Here is a 20257-nt window from a genome sequence, read left to right as displayed (position 1 = left end):
TACTGGTTAAGGTCTTAACTCTTACTCTGGCCTACTGGTTAAGGTCTTAACTCTTACTCTGGCCTAATAGCTAAGGTCTTAGACTCGTACTCTTGCCTACTGGTTAAGGTCTTAACTCTTACTCTGGCCTACTGGTTAAGGTCTTAACTCTTACTCTGGCCTAATACCTAAGGTCTTAACTCTTACTCTGGCCTACTGGTTAAGGTCTTATCTCTTACTCTGGCCTAATAGCTAAGGTCTTAACTCTTATTCTGGCCTAATAGCTAAGGTCTTAGACTCGTACTCTGGCCTAATGGTTAAGGTCTTAACTCTTACTCTGGCCTAATAGCTAAGGTCTTAACTCTTACTCTGGCCTACAGGTTAAGGTCTTAACTCTTACTCTGGCCTAATAGCTAAGGTCTTAGACTCGTACTCTGGCCTAATGGTTAAGGTCTTAACTCTTACTCTGGGCTACTGGTAAAGGTCTTAGACTCGTACTCTGGCCTACTGGTTAAGTTCTTAACTCTTACTCTGGCCTACTGGTTAAGGTCTTAACTCTTACTCTGGCCTACTGGTTAAGGTCTTAACTCTTACTTTGGCCTAATAGCTAAAGTCTTAACTCTTACGCTGGCCTAAAAGCTAAGGTCTTAGACTCTAACTCTGACCTACAGGTTAAGGTCTTAACTCTTACTCTGGCCTACTGGTTAAGGTCTTAACTCTTACTCTGGCCAAATAGCTAAGGTCTTAGACTCGTACTCTTGGCTACTGGTTAAGGTCTTAACTCTTACTCTGGCCTAATAGCTAAGGTCTTAGACTTGTACTCTGGCCTACTGGTTAAGGTCTTAACTCTTACTCTGGTCTACTGGTTAAGGTCTTAACTCTTACTCTGGCCTAATAGCTAAGGTCTTAACTCTTACTCTGGCCTACTAGCTAAGGTCTTAGACTCGTACTCTGGCCTAATTGTTAAGGTCTTAACTCTTACTCTGGCCTAATAGCTAAGGTCTTAACTCTTACTCTGGCCTAATAGCTAAGGTCTTAGACTCGTACTCTGGCCTAATGGTTAAGGTCTTGACTCTTACTCTGGCCTAATAGCTAAGGTCTTAACTCTTACTCTGGCCTAATACCTAAGGTCTTAACTCTTACTCTGGCTTACTGGTTAAGGTCTTAACTCTTACTCTGGCCTAATAGCTAAGGTCCTAACTCTTACTCTGGCCTACTAGCTAAGGTCTTAGACTCGTACTCTGGCCTAATGGTTAAGGTCTTAACTCTTACTCTGGCCTACTGGTTAAGGTCTTAACTCTTACTCTGGCCTAATAGCTAAGGTCTTAGACTTGTACTCTGGCCTACTGGTTAAGGTCTTAACTCTTACTCTGGCCAAATACCTAAGGTCTTAACTCTTACTCTGGCCTTCTGGTTAAGGTCTTAACTCTTACTCTGGCCTAATAGCTAAGGTCTTAACTCTTACTCTGGCCTAATAGCTAAGGTCTTAGACTCGTACTCTGGCCTAATGGTTAAGGTCTTAACTCTTACTCTGGCCTAATAGCTAAGGTCTTAACTCTTACTCTGGCCTAATAGCTAAGGTCTTAGACTCGTACTCTGGCCTAATGGTTAAGGTCTTGACTCTTACTCTGGCCTAATAGCTAATGTCTTAACTTTTACTCTGGCCTAATACCTAAGGTCTTAACTCTTACTCTGGCTTACTGGTTAAGGTCTTAACTCTTACTCTGGCCTAATAGCTAAGGTCTTAACTCTTACTCTGGCCTACTAGCTAAGGTCTTAGACTCGTACTCTGGCCTAATGGTTAAGGTCTTAACTCTTACTCTGGCCTACTGGTTAAGGTCTTAACTCTTACTCTGGCCTACTGGTTAAGGTCTTAACTCTGGCCTAATAGCTAAGGTCTTAGACTCGTACTCTGGCCTACTGGTTAAGGTCTTAACTCTTACTCTGGCCTACTGGTTAAGGTCTTAACTCTTACTCTGGCCTAATACCTAAGGTCTTAACTCTTACTCTGGCCTACTGGTTAAGGTCTTAACTCTTACTCTGGCCTAATAGCTAAGGTCTTAACTCTTACTCTGGCCTACTAGCTAAGGTCTTAGACTCGTACTCTGGCCTAATGGTTAAGGTCTTAACTCTTACTCTGGCCTACTGGTTAAGGTCTTAACTCTTACTCTGGCCTAATAGCTAAGGTCTTAACTCTTACTCTGGCCTAATAGCTAAGGTCTTAGACTCGTACTCTGGCCTAATAGCTAAGGTCTTAGACTCGTACTTTGGCCTACTGGTTAAGGTCTTAACTCTTACTCTGGCCTACTGGTTAAGGTCTTAACTCTTACTCTGGCCTAATAGCTAAGGTCTTAGACTCGTACTCTTGCCTACTGGTTAAGGTCTTAACTCTTACTCTGGCCTACTGGTTAAGGTCTTAACTCTTACTCTGGCCTAATACCTAAGGTCTTAACTCTTACTCTGGCCTACTGGTTAAGGTCTTATCTCTTACTCTGGCCTAATAGCTAAGGTCTTAACTCTTATTCTGGCCTAATAGCTAAGGTCTTAGACTCGTACTCTGGCCTAATGGTTAAGGTCTTAACTCTTACTCTGGCCTAATAGCTAAGGCCTTAACTCTTACTCTGGCCTACAGGTTAAGGTCTTAACTCTTACTCTGGCCTAATAGCTAAGGTCTTAGACTCGTACTCTGGCCTAATGGTTAAGGTCTTAACTCTTACTCTGGGCTACTGGTTAAGGTCTTAGACTCGTACTCTGGCCTACTGGTTAAGTTCTTAACTCTTACTCTGGCCTACTGGTTAAGGTCTTAACTCTTACTCTGGCCTACTGGTTAAGGTCTTAACTCTTACTCTGGCCTAATAGCTAAAGTCTTAACTCTTACGCTGGCCTAAAAGCTAAGGTCTTAGACTCTAACTCTGGCCTACAGGTTAAGGTCTTAACTCTTACTCTGGCCTACTGGTTAAGGTCTTAACTCTTACTCTGGCCAAATAGCTAAGGTCTTAGACTCGTACTCTTGGCTACTGGTTAAGGTCTTAACTCTTACTCTGGCCTAATAGCTAAGGTCTTAGACTTGTACTCTGGCCTACTGGTTAAGGTTTTAACTCTTACTCTGGCCTACTGGTTAAGGTCTTAACTCTTTATCTGGCCTAATAGCTAAGGTCTTAACTCTTACTCTGGCCTACTAGCTAAGGTCTTAGACTCATACTCTGGCCTAATGGTTAAGGTCTTAACTCTTACTCTGGCCTAATAGCTAAGGTCTTCACTCTTACTCTGGCCTAATAGCTAAGGTCTTAGACTCGTACTCTGGCCTAATGGTTAAGGTCTTGACTCTTACTCTGGCCTAATAGCTAAGGTCTTAACTCTTACTCTGGCCTAATACCTAAGGTCTTAACTCTTACTCTGGCTTACTGGTTAAGGTCTTAACTCTTACTCTGGCCTAATAGCTAAGGTCTTAACTCTTACTCTGGCCTACTAGCTAAGGTCTTAGACTCGTACTCTGGCCTAATGGTTAAGGTCTTAACTCTTACTCTGGCCTACTGGTTAAGGTCTTAACTCTTACTCTGGCCTACTGGTTAAGGTCTTAACTCTTACTCTGGCCTAATAGCTAAGGTCTTAGACTCGTACTATGGCCTACAGTTTAAGGTCTTTACTCTCACTCTGGCCATGTGGTTAAGGTATTAACTCTTACTCTGGCCTAATAGCTAAGGTCTTAACTCTTACTCTGGCCTAATAGCTAAGGTCTTAGACTCGTACTCTGGCCTAATGGTTAAGGTCTTAGACTCTTACTCTGGCCTACTGGTTAAGGTCTTAACTCTTACTCTGGCCTACTGGTTAAGGTCTTAACTCTTACTCTGGCCTAATAGCTAAGGTCTTAGACTTGTACTCTGGCCTACTGGTTAAGGTCTTAACTCTTACTCTGGCCTAATACCTACGGTCTTAACTCTTACTCTGGCCTTCTGGTTAAGGTCTTAACTCTTACTCTGGCCTACTAGCTAAGGTCTTAACTCTTACTCTGGCCTAATAGCTAAGGTCTTAGACTCGTACTCTGGCATAATAGTTAAGGTCTTAGACTCTTACTCTGGCCTAATAGCTAAGGTCTTAGACTCATACTCTGGCCTACAGGTTAAGGTCTTAACTCTTACTCTGGCCTAATAGCTAAGGTCTTAGACTCGTACTCTGGCCTACTGGTTAAGGTCATAACTCTTACTCTGGCCTACTGGTTAAGGTCTTAACTCTTACTCTGGCCTAATACCTAAGGTCTTAACTCTTACTCTGGCCTACTGGTTAAGGTCTTATCTCTTACTCTGGCCTAATAGCTAAGGTCTTAACTCTTATTCTGGCCTAATAGCTAAGGTCTTAGACTCGTACTCTGGCCTAATGGTTAAGGTCTTAACTCTTACTCTGGACTAATAGTTAAGGTCTTAATTCTTACTCTGGCCTACAGGTTAAGGTCTTAACTCTTACTCTGGCCTAATAGCTAAGGTCTTAGACTCGTACTATGGCCTAATGGTTAAGGTCTTAACTCTTACTCTGGGCTACTGGTTAAGGTCTTAGACTCGTACTCTGGCCTACTGGTTAAGTTCTTAACTCTTACTCTGGCCTACTGGTTAAGGTCTTAACTCTTACTCTGTTCTACTGGTTAAGGTCTTAACTCTTACTCTGGCCTAATAGCTAAAGTCTTAACTCTTACGCTGGCCTAAAAGCTAAGGTCTTAGACTCTAACTCTGGCCTACAGGTTAAGGTCTTAACTCTTACTCTGGCCTACTGGTTAAGGTCTTAACTCTTACTCTGGCCAAATAGCTAAGGTCTTAGACTCGTACTCTTGGCTACTGGTTAAGGTCTTAACTCTTACTCCGGCCTAATAGCTAAGGTCTTAGACCCATACTCTGGCCTACTGGTTAAGGTCTTAACTATTACTCTGGCCTACTGGTTAAGGTCTTAACTCTTACACTAGCCTAATACCTAAGGTCTTAACTCTTACTCTGGCCTACTGGTTAAGGTCTTAACTCTTACTCTGGCCTAATAGCTAAGGTCTTAACTCTTACTCTGGCCTAATAGCTAAGGTCTTAGACTCGTACTCTGGCCTAATGGTTAAGGTCTTAACTCTTATTCTGGCCTAATAGCTAAGGTCTAAGACTCGTACTCTGGCCTAATGGTTAAGGTCTTAGACTCTTACTCTGGCCTAATAGCTAAGGTCTTAGACTCGTACTCTGGCCTACTGGTTAAGGTCTTAACTCTTACTCTGGCCTACTGGTTAAGGTCTTAACTCTTACTCTGGCCTAATAGCTAAGGTCTTAGACTCGTACTCTGGCCTACTGGTTAAGGTCTTAACTCTTACTCTGGCCTACTGGTTAAGGTCTTAACTCTTACTCTGGCCTAATACCTAAGGTCTTAACTCTTACTCTGGCCTACTGGTTAAGGTCTTATCTCTTACTCTGGCCTAATAGCTAAGGTCTTAACTCTTATTCTGGCCTAATAGCTAAGGTCTTAGACTCGTACTCTGGCCTAATGGTCAAGGTCTTAACTCTTACTCTGGCCTAATAGCTAAGGTCTTAACTCTTACTCTGGCCTACAGGTTAAGGTCTTAACTCTTACTCTGGCCTAATAGCTAAGGTCTTAGACTCGTACTCTGGCCTAATGGTTAAGGTCTTAACTCTTACTCTGGGCTACTGGTTAAGGTCTTAGACTCGTACTCTGGCCTACTTGTTAAGTTCTTAACTCTTACTCTGGCCTACTGGTTAAGGTCTTAACTCTTACTCTGGCCTACTGGTTAAGGTCTTAACTCTTACTCTGGCCTAATAGCTAAAGTCTTAACTCTTACTCTGGCCTAAAAGCTAAGGTCTTAGACTCTAACTCTGGCCTACAGGTTAAGGTCTTAACTCTTACTCGGGCCTACTGGTTAAGGTCTTAACTCTTACTCTGGCCAAATAGCTAAGGTCTTAGACTCGTACTCTTGGCTACTGGTTAAGGTCTTAACTCTTACTCTGGCCTAATAGCTAAGGTCTTAACTCTTACTCTGGCCTAATAGCTAAGGTCTTAGACTCGTACTCTGGCCTAATGGTTAAGGTCTTAGACTCTTACTCTGGCCTACTGGTTAAGGTCTTAACTCTTACTCTGGCCTACTGGTTAAGGTCTTAACTCTTACTCTGGCCTAATAGCTAAGGTCTTAGACTTGTACTCTGGCCTACTGGTTAAGGTCTTAACTCTTACTCTGGCCTAATACCTAAGGTCTTAACTCTTACTCTGGCCTTCTGGTTAAGGTCTTAACTCTTACTCTGGCCTAATAGCTAAGGTCTTAACTCTTACTCTGGCCTAATAGCTAAGGTCTTAGACTCGTACTCTGGCCTAATGGTTAAGGTCTTAACTCTTACTCTGCCTAATAGCTAAGTGCTTAACTCTTACTCTGGCCTAATAGCTAAGGTCTTAGACTCGTACTCTGGCCTAATAGTTAAGGTCTTAGACTCTTACTCTGGCCTAATAGCTAAGGTCTTAGACTCGTACTCTGGCCTACAGGTTAAGGTCTTAACTCTTACTCTGGCCTACTGGTTAAGGTCTTAACTCTTACTCTGGCCTAATAGCTAAGGTCTTAGATTCGTACTCTGGCCTACTGGTTAAGGCCTTAACTCTTACTCTGGCCTACTGGTTAAGGTCTTAACTCTTACTCTGGCCTAATACCTAAGGTCTTAACTCTTACTCTGGCCTACTGGTTAAGGTCTTATCTCTTACTCTGGCCTAATAGCTAAGGTCTTAACTCTTATTCTGGCCTAATAGCTAAGGTCTTAGACTCGTACTCTGGCCTAATGGTTAAGGTCTTAACTCTTACTCTGGCCTAATAGTTAAGGTCTTAATTCTTACTCTGGCCTACAGGTTAAGGTTTTAACTCTTACTCTGGCCTAATAGCTAAGGTCTTAGACTCGTACTATGGCCTAATGGTTAAGGTCTTAACTCTTACTCTGGGCTACTGGTTAAGGTCTTAGACTCGTACTCTGGCCTACTGGTTAAGTTCTTAACTCTTACTCTGGCCTACTGGTTAAGGTCTTAACTCTTACTCTGTTCTACTGGTTAAGGTCTTAACTCTTACTCTGGCCTAATAGCTAAAGTCTTAACTCTTACGCTGGCCTAAAAGCTAAGGTCTTAGACTCTAACTCTGGCCTACAGGTTAAGGTCTTAACTCTTACTCTGGCCTCCTGGTTAAGGTCTTAACTCTTACTCTGGCCAAATAGCTAAGGTCTTAGACTCGTACTCTTGGCTACTGGTTAAGGTCTTAACTCTTACTCCGGCCTAATAGCTAAGGTCTTAGACCCGTACTCTGGCCTACTGGTTAAGGTCTTAACTATTACTCTGGCCTACTGGTTAAGGTCTTAACTCTTACACTAGCCTAATACCTAAGGTCTTAACTCTTACTCTGGCCTACTGGTTAAGGTCTTAACTCTTACTCTGGCCTAATAGCTAAGGTCTTAACTCTTACTCTGGCCTAATAGCTAAGGTCTTAGACTCGTACTCTGGCCTAATCGTTAAGGTCTTAACTCTTATTCTGGCCTAATAGCTAAGGTCTAAGACTCGTACTCTGGCCTACTGGTTAAGGTCTTAACTCTTACTCTGGCCTAATAGCTAAGGTCTTAGACTCGTACTCTGGCCTACTGGTTAAGGTCTTAACTCTTACTCTGGCCTACTGGTTAAGGTCTTAACTCTTACTCTGGCCTAATACCTAAGGTCTTAACTCTTACTCTGGCCTACTGGTTAAGGTCTTATCTCTTACTCTGGCCTAATAGCTAAGGTCTTAACTCTTATTCTGGCCTAATAGCTAAGGTCTTAGACTCGTACTCTGGCCTAATGGTTAAGGTCTTAACTCTTACTCTGGCCTAATAGCTAAGGTCTTAACTCTTACTCTGGCCTACAGGTTAAGGTCTTAACTCTTACTCTGGCCTAATAGCTAAGGTCTTAGACTCGTACTCTGGCCTAATGGTTAAGGTCTTAACTCTTACTCTGGGCTACTGGTTAAGGTCTTAGACTCGTACTCTGGCCTACTGGTTAAGTTCTTAACTCTTACTCTGGCCTACTGGTTAAGGTATTAACTCTTACTCTGGCCTACTGGTTAAGGTCTTAACTCTTACTCTGGCCTAATAGCTAAAGTCTTAACTCTTACTCTGGCCTAAAAGCTAAGGTCTTAGACTCTAACTCTGGCCTACAGGTTAAGGTCTTAACTCTTACTCGGGCCTACTGGTTAAGGTCTTAACTCTTACTCTGGCCAAATAGCTAAGGTCTTAGACTCGTACTCTTGGCTACTGGTTAAGGTCTTAACTCTTACTCTGGCCTAATAGCTAAGGTCTTAACTCTTACTCTGGCCTAATAGCTAAGGTCTTAGACTCGTACTCTGGCCTAATGGTTAAGGTCTTAGACTCTTACTCTGGCCTACTGGTTAAGGTCTTAACTCTTACTCTGGCCTACTGGTTAAGGTCTTAACTCTTACTCTGGCCTAATAGCTAAGGTCTTAGACTTGTACTCTGGCCTACTGGTTAAGGTCTTAACTCTTACTCTGGCCTAATACCTAAGGTCTTAACTCTTACTCTGGCCTTCTGGTTAAGGTCTTAACTCTTACTCTGGCCTAATAGCTAAGGTCTTAACTCTTACTCTGGCCTAATAGCTAAGGTCTTAGACTCGTACTCTGGCCTAATGGTTAAGGTCTTAACTCTTACTCTGCCTAATAGCTAAGTGCTTAACTCTTACTCTGGCCTAATAGCTAAGGTCTTAGACTCGTACTCTGGCCTAATAGTTAAGGTCTTAGACTCTTACTCTGGCCTAATAGCTAAGGTCTTAGACTCGTACTCTGGCCTACAGGTTAAGGTCTTAACTCTTACTCTGGCCTACTGGTTAAGGTCTTAACTCTTACTCTGGCCTAATAGCTAAGGTCTTATATTTGTACTCTGGCCTACTGGTTAAGGCCTTAACTCTTACTCTGGCCTACTGGTTAAGGTCTTAACTCTTACTCTGGCCTAATACCTAAGGTCTTAACTCTTACTCTGGCCTACTGGTTAAGGTCTTATCTCTTACTCTGGCCTAATAGCTAAGGTCTTAACTCTTATTCTGGCCTAATAGCTAAGGTCTTAGACTCGTACTCTGGCCTAATGGTTAAGGTCTTAACTCTTACTCTGGCCTAATAGTTAAGGTCTTAATTCTTACTCTGGCCTACAGGTTAAGGTCTTAACTCTTACTCTGGCCTAATAGCTAAGGTCTTAGACTCGTACTATGGCCTAATGGTTAAGGTCTTAACTCTTACTCTGGGCTACTGGTTAAGGTCTTAGACTCGTACTCTGGCCTACTGGTTAAGTTCTTAACTCTTACTCTGGCCTACTGGTTAAGGTCTTAACTCTTACTCTGGCCTAATACCTAAGGTCTTAACTCTTACTCTGGCCTACTGGTTAAGGTCTTATCTCTTACTCTGGCCTAATAGCTAAGGTCTTAACTCTTATTCTGGCCTAATAGCTAAGGTCTTAGACTCGTACTCTGGCCTAATGGTTAAGGTCTTAACTCTTACTCTGGCCTAATAGTTAAGGTCTTAATTCTTACTCTGGCCTACAGGTTAAGGTCTTAACTCTTACTCTGGCCTAATAGCTAAGGTCTTAGACTCGTACTATGGCCTAATGGTTAAGGTCTTAACTCTTACTCTGTTCTACTGGTTAAGGTCTTAACTCTTACTCTGGCCTAATAGCTAAAGTCTTAACTCTTACGCTGGCCTAAAAGCTAAGGTCTTAGACTCTAACTCTGGCCTACAGGTTAAGGTCTTAACTCTTACTCTGGCCTACTGATTAAGGTCTTAACTCTTACTCTGGCCAAATAGCTAAGGTCTTAGACTCGTACTCTTGGCTACTGGTTAAGGTCTTAACTCTTACTCCGGCCTAATAGCTAAGGTCTTAACTCTTACTCTGGCCTACTAGCTAAGGTCTTAGACTCGTACTCTGGCCTAATGGTTAAGGTCTTAACTCTTATTCTGGCCTAATAGCTAAGGTCTAAGACTCGTACTCTGGCCTAATGGTTAAGGTCTTAACTCTTACTCTGGCCTACTGGTTAAGGTCTTAACTCTTACTCTGGCCTACTGGTTAAGGTCTTAACTCTTACTCTGGCCTAATAGCTAAAGTCTTAACTCTTACACTGGCCTAAAAGCTAAGGTCTTAGACTCTAACTCTGGCCTACAGGTTAAGGTCTTAACTCTTACTCTGGCCTACTGGTTAAGGTCTTAACTCTTACTCTGGCCAAATAGCTAAGGTCTTAGATTCGTACTCTTGGCTACTGGTTAAGGTCTTAACTCTTACTCTGGCCTAATAGCTAAGGTCTTAGACTTGTACTCTGGCCTACTGGTTAAGGTCTTAACTCTTACTCTGGCCTACTGGTTAAGGTCTTAACTCCTACTCTGGCCTAATAGCTAAGGTCTTAACTCTTACTCTGGCCTACTAGCTAAGGTCTTAGACTCGTACTCTTGCCTAATGGTTAAGGTCTTAACTCTTACTCTGGCCTAATAGCTAAGGTCTTAGACTCGTACTCTGGCCTAATGGTTAAGGTCTTAGACTCTTACTCTGACCTACTAGTTAAGGTCTTAACTCTTACTCTGGCCTACTGGTTAAGGTCTTAACTCTTACTCTGGCCTAATAGCTAAGGTCTTAGACTCGTACTCTGGCCTACTGGTTAAGGTCTTAACTCTTACTCTGGCCTACTCGTTAAGGTCTTAACTCTTACTCTGGCCTAATACCTAAGGTCTTAACTCTTACTCTGGCCTAATAGCTAAGGTCCTAACTCCTACTCTGGCCTAATAGCTAAGGTCTTAGACTCGTACTCTGGCCTAATGGTTAAGGTTTTAACTCTTACTCTGGCCTAATAGCTAAGGTCTTAACTCTTACTCTGGCCTAATAGCTAAGGTCTTAGACTCGTACTCTGGCCTAATAGTTAAGGTCTTAGACTCTTACTCTGGCCTAATAGCTAAGGTCTTAGACTCGTACTCTGGCCTACTGGTTAAGGTCTTAACTCTTACTCTGGCCTACTGGTTAAGGTCTTAACTCTTACTCTGGCCTAATAGCTAAGGTCTTAGACTCGTACTCTTGCCTACTGGTTAAGGTCTTAACTCTTACTCTGGCCTACTGGTTAAGGTCTTAACTCTTACTCTGGCCTAATACCTAAGGTCTTAACTCTTACTCTGGCCTACTGGTTAAGGTCTTATCTCTTACTCTGGCCTAATAGCTAAGGTCTTAACTCTTATTCTGGCCTAATAGCTAAGGTCTTAGACTCGTACTCTGGCCTAATGGTTAAGGTCTTAACTCTTACTCTGGCCTAATAGCTAAGGTCTTAACTCTTACTCTGGCCTACAGGTTAAGGTCTTAACTCTTACTCTGGCCTAATAGCTAAGGTCTTAGACTCGTACTCTGGCCTAATGGTTAAGGTCTTAACTCTTACTCTGGGCTACTGGTAAAGGTCTTAGACTCGTACTCTGGCCTACTGGTTAAGTTCTTAACTCTTACTCTGGCCTACTGGTTAAAGTCTTAACTCTTACTCTGGCCTACTGGTTAAGGTCTTAACTCTTACTTTGGCCTAATAGCTAAAGTCTTAACTCTTACACTGGCCTAAAAGCTAAGGTCTTAGACTCTAACTCTGGCCTACAGGTTAAGGTCTTAACTCTTACTCTGGCCTACTGGTTAAGGTCTTAACTCTTACTCTGGCCAAATAGCTAAGGTCTTAGACTCGTACTCTTGGCTACTGGTTAAGGTCTTAACTCTTACTCTGGCCTAATAGCTAAGGTCTTAGACTTGTACTCTGGCCTACTGGTTAAGGTCTTAACTCTTACTCTGGCCTACTGGTTAAGGTCTTAACTCTTACTCTGGCCTAATAGCTAAGGTCTTAACTCTTACTCTGGCCTACTAGCTAAGGTCTTAGACTCGTACTCTGGCCTAATGGTTAAGGTCTTAACTCTTACTCTGGCCTAATAGTTAAGGTCTTAACTCTTACTCTGGCCTAATACCTAAGGTCTTAACTCTTACTCTGGCTTACTGGTTAAGGTCTTAACTCTTACTCTGGCCTAATAGCTAAGGTCCTAACTCTTACTCTGGCCTACTAGCTAAGGTCTTAGACTCGTACTCTGGCCTAATGGTTAAGGTCTTAACTCTTACTCTGGCCTACTGGTTAAGGTCTTAACTCTTACTCTGGCCTACTGGTTAAGGTCTTAACTCTTACTCTGGCCTAATAGCTAAGGTCTTAGACTCGTACTATGGCCTACAGTTTAAGGTCTTTACTCTCACTCTGGCCTAGTGGTTAAGGTATTAACTCTTACTCTGGCCTAATAGCTAAGTTCTTAACTCTTACTCTGGCCTAATAGCTAAGGTCTTAGACTCGTACTCTGGCCTAATGGTTAAGGTCTTAGACTCTTACTCTGGCCTACTGGTTAAGGTCTTAACTCTTACTCTGGCCTACTGGTTAAGGTCTTAACTCTTACTCTGGCCTAATAGCTAAGGTCTTAGACTTGTACTCTGGCCTACTGGTTAAGGTCTTAACTCTTACTCTGGCCAAATACCTAAGGTCTTAACTCTTACTCTGGCCTTCTGGTTAAGGTCTTAACTCTTACTCTGGCCTAATAGCTAAGGTCTTAACTCTTACTCTGGCCTAATAGCTAAGGTCTTAGACTCGTACTCTGGCCTAATAGTTAAGGTCTTAGACTCTTACTCTGGCCTAATAGCTAAGGTATTAGACTCGTACTCTGGCCTACAGGTTAAGGTCTTAACTCTTACTCTGGCCTACTGGTTAAGGTCTTAACTCTTACTCTGGCCTAATAGCTAAGGTCTTAGACTCGTACTCTGGCCTACTGGTTAAGGTCTTAACTCTTACTCTGGCCTACTGGTTAAGGTCTTAACTCTTACTCTGGCCTAATACCTAAGGTCTTAACTCTTACTCTGGCCTACTGGTTAAGGTCTTATCTCTTACTCTGGCCTAATAGCTAAGGTCTTAACTCTTATTCTGGCCTAATAGCTAAGGTCTTAGACTCGTACTCTGGCCTAATGGTTAAGGTCTTAACTCTTACTCTGGCCTAATAGTTAAGGTCTTAATTCTTACTCTGGCCTACAGGTTAAGGTCTTAACTCTTACTCTGGCCTAATAGCTAAGGTCTTAGACTCGTACTATGGCCTAATGGTTAAGGTCTTAACTCTTACTCTGGGCTACTGGTTAAGGTCTTAGACTCGTACTCTGGCCTACTGGTTAAGTTCTTAACTCTTACTCTGGCCTACTGGTTAAGGTCTTAACTCTTACTCTGGCCTAATACCTAAGGTCTTAACTCTTACTCTGGCCTACTGGTTAAGGTCTTATCTCTTACTCTGGCCTAATAGCTAAGGTCTTAACTCTTATTCTGGCCTAATAGCTAAGGTCTTAGACTCGTACTCTGGCCTAATGGTTAAGGTCTTAACTCTTACTCTGGCCTAATAGTTAAGGTCTTAATTCTTACTCTGGCCTACAGGTTAAGGTCTTAACTCTTACTCTGGCCTAATAGCTAAGGTCTTAGACTCGTACTATGGCCTAATGGTTAAGGTCTTAACTCTTACTCTGTTCTACTGGTTAAGGTCTTAACTCTTACTCTGGCCTAATAGCTAAAGTCTTAACTCTTACGCTGGCCTAAAAGCTAAGGTCTTAGACTCTAACTCTGGCCTACAGGTTAAGGTCTTAACTCTTACTCTGGCCTACTGATTAAGGTCTTAACTCTTACTCTGGCCAAATAGCTAAGGTCTTAGACTCGTACTCTTGGCTACTGGTTAAGGTCTTAACTCTTACTCCGGCCTAATAGCTAAGGTCTTAACTCTTACTCTGGCCTACTAGCTAAGGTCTTAGACTCGTACTCTGGCCTAATGGTTAAGGTCTTAACTCTTATTCTGGCCTAATAGCTAAGGTCTAAGACTCGTACTCTGGCCTAATGGTTAAGGTCTTAACTCTTACTCTGGCCTACTGGTTAAGGTCTTAACTCTTACTCTGGCCTACTGGTTAAGGTCTTAACTCTTACTCTGGCCTAATAGCTAAAGTCTTAACTCTTACACTGGCCTAAAAGATAAGGTCTTAGACTCTAACTCTGGCCTACAGGTTAAGGTCTTAACTCTTACTCTGGCCTACTGGTTAAGGTCTTAACTCTTACTCTGGCCAAATAGCTAAGGTCTTAGATTCGTACTCTTGGCTACTGGTTAAGGTCTTAACTCTTACTCTGGCCTAATAGCTAAGGTCTTAGACTTGTACTCTGGCCTACTGGTTAAGGTCTTAACTCTTACTCTGGCCTACTGGTTAAGGTCTTAACTCTTACTCTGGCCTAATAGCTAAGGTCTTAACTCTTACTCTGGCCTACTAGCTAAGGTCTTAGACTCGTACTCTTGCCTAATGGTTAAGGTCTTAACTCTTACTCTGGCCTAATAGCTAAGGTCTTAGACTCGTACTCTGGCCTAATGGTTAAGGTCTTAGACTCTTACTCTGACCTACTAGTTAAGGTCTTAACTCTTACTCTGGCCTACTGGTTAAGGTCTTAACTCTTACTCTGGCCTAATAGCTAAGGTCTTAGACTCGTACTCTGGCCTACTGGTTAAGGTCTTAACTCTTACTCTGGCCTACTGGTTAAGGTCTTAACTCTTACTCTGGCCTAATACCTAAGGTCTTAACTCTTACTCTGGCCTAATAGCTAAGGTCCTAACTCCTACTCTGGCCTAATAGCTAAGGTCTTAGACTCGTACTCTGGCCTAATGGTTAAGGTTTTAACTCTTACTCTGGCCTAATAGCTAAGGTCTTAACTCTTACTCTGGCCTAATAGCTAAGGTCTTAGACTCGTACTCTGGCCTAATAGTTAAGGTCTTAGACTCTTACTCTGGCCTAATAGCTAAGGTCTTAGACTCGTACTCTGGCCTACTGGTTAAGGTCTTAACTCTTACTCTGGCCTACTGGTTAAGGTCTTAACTCTTACTCTGGCCTAATAGCTAAGGTCTTAGACTCGTACTCTTGCCTACTGGTTAAGGTCTTAACTCTTACTCTGGCCTACTGGTTAAGGTCTTAACTCTTACTCTGGCCTAATACCTAAGGTCTTAACTCTTACTCTGGCCTACTGGTTAAGGTCTTATCTCTTACTCTGGCCTAATAGCTAAGGTCTTAACTCTTATTCTGGCCTAATAGCTAAGGTCTTAGACTCGTACTCTGGCCTAATGGTTAAGGTCTTAACTCTTACTCTGGCCTAATAGCTAAGGTCTTAACTCTTACTCTGGCCTACAGGTTAAGGTCTTAACTCTTACTCTGGCCTAATAGCTAAGGTCTTAGACTCGTACTCTGGCCTAATGGTTAAGGTCTTAACTCTTACTCTGGGCTACTGGTAAAGGTCTTAGACTCGTACTCTGGCCTACTGGTTAAGTTCTTAACTCTTACTCTGGCCTACTGGTTAAAGTCTTAACTCTTACTCTGGCCTACTGGTTAAGGTCTTAACTCTTACTTTGGCCTAATAGCTAAAGTCTTAACTCTTACACTGGCCTAAAAGCTAAGGTCTTAGACTCTAACTCTGGCCTACAGGTTAAGGTCTTAACTCTTACTCTGGCCTACTGGTTAAGGTCCTAACTCTTACTCTGGCCAAATAGCTAAGGTCTTAGACTCGTACTCTTGGCTACTGGTTAAGGTCTTAACTCTTACTCTGGCCTAATAGCTAAGGTCTTAGACTTGTACTCTGGCCTACTGGTTAAGGTCTTAACTCTTACTCTGGCCTACTGGTTAAGGTCTTAACTCTTACTCTGGCCTAATAGCTAAGGTCTTAACTCTTACTCTGGCCTACTAGCTAAGGTCTTAGACTCGTACTCTGGCCTAATGGTTAAGGTCTTAACTCTTACTCTGGCCTAATAGTTAAGGTCTTAACTCTTACTCTGGCCTAATACCTAAGGTCTTAACTCTTACTCTGGCTTACTGGTTAAGGTCTTAACTCTTACTCTGGCCTAATAGCTAAGGTCCTAACTCTTACTCTGGCCTACTAGCTAAGGTCTTAGACTCGTACTCTGGCCTAATGGTTAAGGTCTTAACTCTTACTCTGGCCTACTGGTTAAGGTCTTAACTCTTACTCTGGCCTACTGGTTAAGGTCTTAACTCTTACTCTGGCCTAATAGCTAAGGTCTTAGACTCGTACTATGGCCTACAGTTTAAGGTCTTTACTCTCACTCTGGCCTAGTGGTTAAGGTATTAACTCTTACTCTGGCCTAATAGCTAAGTTCTTAACTCTTACTCTGGCCTAATAGCTAAGGTCTTAGACTCGTACTCTGGCCTAATGGTTAAGGTCTTAGACTCTTACTCTGGCCTACTGGTTAAGGTCTTAACTCTTACTCTGGCCTACTGGTTAAGGTCTTAACTCTTACTCTGGCCTAATAGCTAAGGTCTTAGACTTGTACTCTGGCCTACTGGTTAAGGTCTTAACTCTTACTCTGGCCAAATACCTAAGGTCTTAACTCTTACTCTGGCCTTCTGGTTAAGGTCTTAACTCTTACTCTGGCCTAATAGCTAAGGTCTTAACTCTTACTCTGGCCTAATAGCTAAGGTCTTAGACTCGTACTCTGGCCTAATGGTTAAGGTCTTAACTCTTACTCTGGCCTAATAGCTAAGGTCTTAACTCTTACTCTGGCCTAATAGCTAAGGTCTTAGACTCGTACTCTGGCCTAATAGTTAAGGTCTTAGACTCTTACTCTGGCCTAATAGCTAAGGTATTAGACTCGTACTCTGGCCTACAGGTTAAGGTCTTAACTCTTACTCTGGCCTACTGGTTAAGGTCTTAACTCTTACTCTGGCCTAATAGCTAAGGTCTTAGACTCGTACTCTGGCCTACTGGTTAAGGTCTTAACTCTTACTCTGGCCTACTGGTTAAGGTCTTAACTCTTACTCTGGCCTAATACCTAAGGTCTTAACTCTTACTCTGGCCTACTGGTTAAGGTCTTATCTCTTACTCTGGCCTAATAGCTAAGGTCTTAACTCTTATTCTGGCCTAATAGCTAAGGTCTTAGACTCGTACTCTGGCCTAATGGTTAAGGTCTTAACTCTTACTCTGGCCTAATAGCTAAGGTCTTAACTCTTACTCTGGCCTACAGGTTAAGGTCTTAACTCTTACTCTGGCCTAATAGCTAAGGTCTTAGACTCGTACTATGGCCTAATGGTTAAGGTCTTAACTCTTACTCCGGGCTACTGGTTAAGGTCTTAGACTCGTACTCTGGCCTACTGGTTAAGTTCTTAACTCTTACTCTGGCCTACTGGTTAAGGTCTTAACTCTTACTCTGGCCTACTGGTTAAGGTCTTAACTCTTACTCTGGCCTAATAGCTAAAGTCTTAACTCTTACGCTGGCCTAAAAGCTAAGGTCTTAGACTCTTACTCTGGCCTACAGGTTAAGGTCTTACCTCTTACTCTGGCCTACTGGTTAAGGTCTTAACTCTTACTCTGGCCAAATAGCTAAGGTCTTAGACTCGTACTCTTGGCTACTGGTTAAGGTCTTAACTCTTACTCCGGCCTAATAGCTAAGGTCTTAGACCCGTACTCTGGCCTACTGGTTAAGGTCTTAACTATTACTCTGGCCTACTGGTTAAGGTCTTAACTCTTACTCTAGCCTAATACCTAAGGTCTTAACTCTTACTCTGGCCTACTGGTTAAGGTCTTAACTCTTACTCTGGCCTAATAGCTAAGGTCTTAACTCTTACTCTGGCCTAATAGCTAAGGTCTTAGACTCGTACTCTGGCCTAATGGTTAAGGTCTTAACTCTTACTCTGGCCTAATAGCTAAGGTCTAAGACTCGTACTCTGGCCTAAAGGTTAAGGTCTTAGACTCTTACTCTGGCCTAATAGCTAAGGTCTTAGACTCGTACTCTGGCCTACTGGTTAAGGTCTTAACTCTTACTCTGGCCTACTGGTTAAGGTCTTAACTCTTACTCTGGCCTAATACCTAAGGTCTTAACTCTTACTCTGGCCTACTGGTTAAGGTCTTATCTCTTACTCTGGCCTAATAGCTAAGGTCTTAACTCTTATTCTGGCCTAATAGCTAAGGTCTTAGACTCGTACTCTGGCCTAATGGTTAAGGTCTTAACTCTTACTCTGGCCTAATAGCTAAGGTCTTAACTCTTACTCTGGCCTACAGGTTAAGGTCTTAACTCTTACTCTGGCCTAATAGCTAAGGTCTTAGACTCGTACTCTGGCCTAATGGTTAAGGTCTTAACTCTTACTCTGGGCTACTGGTTAAGGTCTTAGACTCGTACTCTGGCCTACTGGTTAAGTTCTTAACTCTTACTCTGGCCTACTGGTTAAGGTATTAACTCTTACTCTGGCCTACTGGTTAAGGTCTTAACTCTTACTCTGGCCTAATAGCTAAAGTCTTAACTCTTACTCTGGCCTAAAAGCTAAGGTCTTAGACTCTAACTCTGGCCTACAGGTTAAGGTCTTAACTCTTACTCGGGCCTACTGGTTAAGGTCTTAACTCTTACTCTGGCCAAATAGCTAAGGTCTTAGACTCGTACTCTTGGCTACTGGTTAAGGTCTTAACTCTTACTCTGGCCTAATAGCTAAGGTCTTAACTCTTACTCTGGCCTAATAGCTAAGGTCTTAGACTCGTACTCTGGCCTAATGGTTAAGGTCTTAGACTCTTACTCTGGCCTACTGGTTAAGGTCTTAACTCTTACTCTGGCCTACTGGTTAAGGTCTTAACTCTTACTCTGGCCTAATAGCTAAGGTCTTAGACTTGTACTCTGGCCTACTGGTTATGGTCTTAACTCTTACTCTGGCCTAATACCTAAGGTCTTAACTCTTACTCTGGCCTTCTGGTTAAGGTCTTAACTCTTACTCTGGCCTAATAGCTAAGGTCTTAACTCTTACTCTGGCCTAATAGCTAAGGTCTTAGACTCGTACTCTGGCCTAATGGTTAAGGTCTTAACTCTTACTCTGCCTAATAGCTAAGTGCTTAACTCTTACTCTGGCCTAATAGCTAAGGTCTTAGACTCGTACTCTGGCCTAATAGTTAAGGTCTTAGACTCTTACTCTGGCCTAATAGCTAAGGTCTTAGACTCGTACTCTGGCCTACAGGTTAAGGTCTTAACTCTTACTCTGGCCTACTGGTTAAGGTCTTAACTCTTACTCTGGCCTAATAGCTAAGGTCTTATATTTGTACTCTGGCCTACTGGTTAAGGCCTTAACTCTTACTCTGGCCTACTGGTTAAGGTCTTAACTCTTACTCTGGCCTAATACCTAAGGTCTTAACTCTTACTCTGGCCTACTGGTTAAGGTCTTATCTCTTACTCTGGCCTAATAGCTAAGGTCTTAACTCTTATTCTGGCCTAATAGCTAAGGTCTTAGACTCGTACTCTGGCCTAATGGTTAAGGTCTTAACTCTTACTCTGGCCTAATAGTTAAGGTCTTAATTCTTACTCTGGCCTACAGGTTAAGGTCTTAACTCTTACTCTGGCCTAATAGCTAAGGTCTTAGACTCGTACTATGGCCTAATGGTTAAGGTCTTAACTCTTACTCTGGGCTACTGGTTAAGGTCTTAGACTCGTACTCTGGCCTACTGGTTAAGTTCTTAACTCTTACTCTGGCCTACTGGTTAAGGTCTTAACTCTTACTCTGTTCTACTGGTTAAGGTCTTAACTCTTACTCTGGCCTAATAGCTAAAGTCTTAACTCTTACGCTGGCCTAAAAGCTAAGGTCTTAGACTCTAACTCTGGCCTACAGGTTAAGGTCTTAACTCTTACTCTGGCCTACTGGTTAAGGTCTTAACTCTTACTCTGGCCAAATAGCTAAGGTCTTAGACTCGTACTCTTGGCTACTGGTTAAGGTCTTAACTCTTACTCCGGCCTAATAGCTAAGGTCTTAACTCTTACTCTGGCCTACTAGCTAAGGTCTTAGACTCGTACTCTGGCCTAATGGTTAAGGTCTTAACTCTTACTCTGGCCTACTGGTTAAGGTCTTAACTCTTACTCTGGCCTACTGGTTAAGGTCTTAACTCTTACTCTGGCCTAATAGCTAAAGTCTTAACTCTTACACTGGCCTAAAAGCTAAGGTCTTAGACTCTAACTCTGGCCTACAGGTTAAGGTCTTAACTCTTACTCTGGCCTACTGGTTAAGGTCTTAACTCTTACTCTGGCCAAATAGCTAAGGTCTTAGATTCGTACTCTTGGCTACTGGTTAAGGTCTTAACTCTTACTCTGGCCTAATAGCTAAGGTCTTAGACTTGTACTCTGGCCTACTGGTTAAGGTCTTAACTCTTACTCTGGCCTACTGGTTAAGGT

This window comes from Triturus cristatus, chromosome 12 (assembly GCF_964204655.1).
Source record: "Triturus cristatus chromosome 12, aTriCri1.1, whole genome shotgun sequence".
Lineage (NCBI taxonomy): Eukaryota > Metazoa > Chordata > Amphibia > Caudata > Salamandridae > Triturus > Triturus cristatus.
The sequence above is the reverse complement of the archived record's forward strand: the minus strand, read 5'-3'. Positions refer to the sequence as shown.